Source organism: Nicotiana tabacum, chromosome 8 (genome assembly GCF_000715075.1).
Source record: "Nicotiana tabacum cultivar K326 chromosome 8, ASM71507v2, whole genome shotgun sequence".
Lineage (NCBI taxonomy): Eukaryota > Viridiplantae > Streptophyta > Magnoliopsida > Solanales > Solanaceae > Nicotiana > Nicotiana tabacum.
In genome coordinates, this window is record NC_134087.1 from 120394374 (window position 1) to 120398604 (window position 4231).

The following is a 4231-nucleotide window of genomic DNA, read 5'->3' on the forward strand; positions in this document are numbered from 1 at the left end:
TATTGTTCTTGATTACAAGGCAGATGAGGAAGTACTCATTATTTTGGGGCGACCATTCTTAGTTACTGGTGGAGCGTTTGATGTGAGGGAAGGGAAGTTGAAGATGAGAGTTGACGATGAGGAAATCACTTTTAATGTGTACAAAGCACTTAAGCTCCCTAAGAATTATGAGGACTTGTGCATGATTACTTTTGTAGATTGAAGGGGATAGAGTAGAGTCCTTATGTGAATTGTAGTGATCCATATGGGACAACTGAGTTAGAGGAGGTGGTGTTGCAAGCCGGGTGTGTAAAAATAATTGAGAAAAGAGCCAGAGATGAAAAAGGAGACCTTCCGAGAGCATGCAAAAAGGATAGACTTTATGGGAGAAAGAAGAAGAAGAGAAAGCGCCCAGCTTGAGCAGAGTAGCAGAGTCGTGCCACGACTATAAATAAGGCGCTTGTTTGGAGGCAACCTAGCCTTTTTTCATATTATTTTATATAGTGTCGAGTTTTGTGTTGTTTTTGTTTTGTAGAGTAGGGGAAGTTTGAGTGCCCAAAGTTGAAGTTGAGAAGCATATTTGAGCTTAAGTGTAGGGTCGTCCTGACCCTTAATATTAAGGATTATGTGCGAGATAGGCCTGAGAAGGTCTCAGGGAGTATTTTTCACCCTTGTTTAATATTTTTCTCTGTGATCATTGTCACGACCCTAAAACGGACCCGGTCGTGATGGAGCCTATCGTGAAACCAGGCCAGCCGACACAAACCCCAAAACTAACCGAACATTTATAATAAGTCATTTAAAACCATTAAATAGCTAAAATCACATAATATAAGTTAAAGTAGACAGTGCGGAAATACAACACAGCCCGACATCGGGGTGTCACTAGTCATGAGCAACTACAACTCGTCTAGGAATATGAAAAGACAACATAGTCTGAAACAAAGCTAATACAAAGCTGAATAAAGATAGGAAGGAGAAACACTGGGCTACGAATGCCAAACAGCTACCTAGTCAACTCCGAAAGCCTACTGGAAGATAGATCACCACTTACTATCGAGACCCGATACTCCTGGATCTGCATACAGGGTGTAGGGAGTAATGTGAGTACGCCAATTCAGTATGTAATAAAAGTAAAAGCATGCTTACCGTGAAAATGGTAATAACAATTGTTGATACCCAATTTTTTCCTATATATTTTTAATATGCAAAATACTTTCAAAATACCATATGTATGCATATATAAGTATGTCCAAATATTTTATTATTTTTTCTTAATTTTAAAAAAAAATTAAATCAATTTATTGCCCTATCTTATCCAGAAAAGCCCAATAATTATTCCCAAAATTTTTATTTTTGTTGATTCATTTATTGGACTCTTATATTTATACTAAAATATAGCTAATGTAATTTTTTCATATTTTTACAAATTTATTTAGTATTTTTAAAGCTAAATTGCATATAATTTCAATATTAGCCTCTTTTAGATTTAATTACGTTTATGTCTATAAAAAATTAGGTCCAATATGTTTAATTTGATAATTATGTACTATTAATTATTTTATTATCTTTAATTTATTTTCAGAAATTATTCTATTATTTGTTATAAAATAAGTAAGGGAAGAGTGGCTATTGAAAATATAGCCCAATTGTGTTTCAATTGTAGCTTGAATTGAACCCCAATTTTAAACCCAATTACCTAGCCCAAATCCTAATCAACCTGACCCACAACCCTTTTTAAATAACCCGCCCAGACTTCCTTTTAATCCCAGCCGTTGATCGCCTGGATCAATGGCTCACATCAGCCCTTTCCTTTTTTAATCCCGACCTACCCCAATCCCTTGTCATTTTTCACCTGCAGCCGCCTTCAAACCCCCTTTCTCTATCAATCGTCTCTCAATCCTCTCTCAATCCTCTCTCAAACCCTAGCCGCCGCCTTCAACCACCACCCGAAAACCTCCCAAATCCATGGCTTCCAAGGTCATTGGAGGCCTATATCTACCTCATTTGGCTTCTACATGCTCGATTATCATGATTTCAAGGCTAGATCCTGGAAAAGTTTGGTCCAGACCTTGGTTAATTTCAGTTCTATGGATGTCTCCGGTCATCTTTGACTTAGCTCCGGCCAGCCATGGCTATTCAGGCCTGACTCTTGACTTCTCCTGCTTAGATCGATGATTTTCCAAGCCTTTCTCACCATCTAGGGTTCTTCTGAAACCCTAACCTTTAAGGTTCTTTCGATTTCTTTTAGATATGTTTTAGATCTGTGTTTGATCTAAACTTTTAAACGTTTTCTCAAGGTTTCTTTCAAAACTCTACCTTCGAAACCCCTTTATCTTTTCTGATTTAGGTTTTTGTTAAGTTATTTCGAAACTTCCTCTGATTTTCAATATGTTCTGTTGTGTTTCCTTATGTCGTTCTTTTACTGGAGTTTGCATGTCAAGAGTCTTAGTTTCTTTTCAGGTTTCTAAATATATTTTTGTGTTAGTATTTGTCCGATTTACTTGCTTTTCATCTCTAGAACTCGACTGATGCTGAAAACCCTAAAAATTTAGGTTCATTCGAGTCCTGGGACTACTTGCTATGTGATTTACTTGTTCGTCATGCTCTGAATCCGATTGATTTCAAAACCCTAATTTCTCTAGACCTATTAGAACTTCTGAAAACTGCTTCAGCTGTTTGAATTAGCTCGACTGGATTCAAAGTCCTTTTTGTTTCAACTTTTGTTTCTCTATGTGATTTGGTTTCTTGCAATCGTTGAAACTAGACTATACTTTTCAGAAGGGCCTTTTTACGTGATCCTTTGCATGCTTCTGATACCCTCTTTTCTCTATTACTAAGTTGACCTATGTGACTACCATGTTTCACTGTCTACTGACTTTGTAGTTATTATTACATGCTGCTTCTCTTTGACATAGTTTAACCTCACATGCCTAATGTTTTGTGCATTCTATTTATATGTTAAAACAGGACTCATGGTCCTCTCTTTGATTGATTCTGAGCTCCTTGTTTCTGGGACTGATTTGAAAACTTTCCTTAGACTTTCGATTCTCCTATTTTTAACTTGGTTTATTTGCTTATTCTTGGGAACCCGTGTGATACTCCTTAAATCAGTAATTTCAAACCCTTGACTCCCTGATTTTCTTTGAGCTAATTGTCTCCATATTTTGCAAATCTATTGTGTTTCTTACCTTATTTGGTTAACCGAGTATTTTTACTGATTCTTCATTAGTTGTTTCCTTAATTGAACCTCTGTGCACTTACCCCTAATTGTCTACTCTGCACATGAAGCTTACTTGATTTATTTTCTTAAATATTTTCTGCCCATTACCGTTTGATTTTAACTCCTTAATTAAAGGAAGTCGTTATAATTAATTTGATTTTAATTGGTACATAGTTCCATAATTACTGCTAAACTATAATCCTTGCCTTATTTTCTGCCTGTTTTCAAACTATAAATACCCTGCTCTTTCATTAACACACACACGAACACACTTAGTTTTGAAATCACTTACACTCAAAAAATTCTCTCTTGCTACTTGTACTGTGGCCTGTCTTCAATGTCCTGCTACCTTCTTTTACTATATTTTGCTTCTTTGAACTGGTATGTTTTGATTAAGATTTCAGCATCACAACAATATGTTTACTTAATACTTTTGCCTTCTTGTTTGCCTACTGCTTGTGTTTAGTCCAGTACTTAATTTAGCATGCTGTAATTTCCTTCTACTTGTTTTGAATCTATTATGTGTCCTAAACCCCTACCCTAATGTGTTGATACTGATGGTTTGTTTGAGGCATGATAGTATTAAGTATTGTTGTCTATGATTCAAACGTGATTCCCTTGGGCTCATAACCTCTATATTACCATTACGTGATTGTGTATTCTGGTTGATTTTGTAAGCATAACAACACTTCCTATTGTTGTGCATGCCTAGAATTAACTAATGCCTAAGTGCATAGGCTCTTTGCAATCCCCAATCCCTGAACCCCTTTTGTGTGAAGTCCTTAACTCTGTAATTGTTTCCCAGCACCTCTCTCCCTCTTCTTTACTCTGTTTCTTCACCTGCACTCTCTCTTATACTTAAGTTCTGCCCCCCCCCTCTTGTGAGCCTTGCCTTGGGACCCATGAGCTCCCTCTGAACTTGGATACTTGAGGGCTGGCACTTCCACACTATACTTGTCCCTATTCTGGTAATACAATTTGGGTGTGAACACTGTCGGGAGTCCCATTGAGTCTCTTAGGGAACTCTGA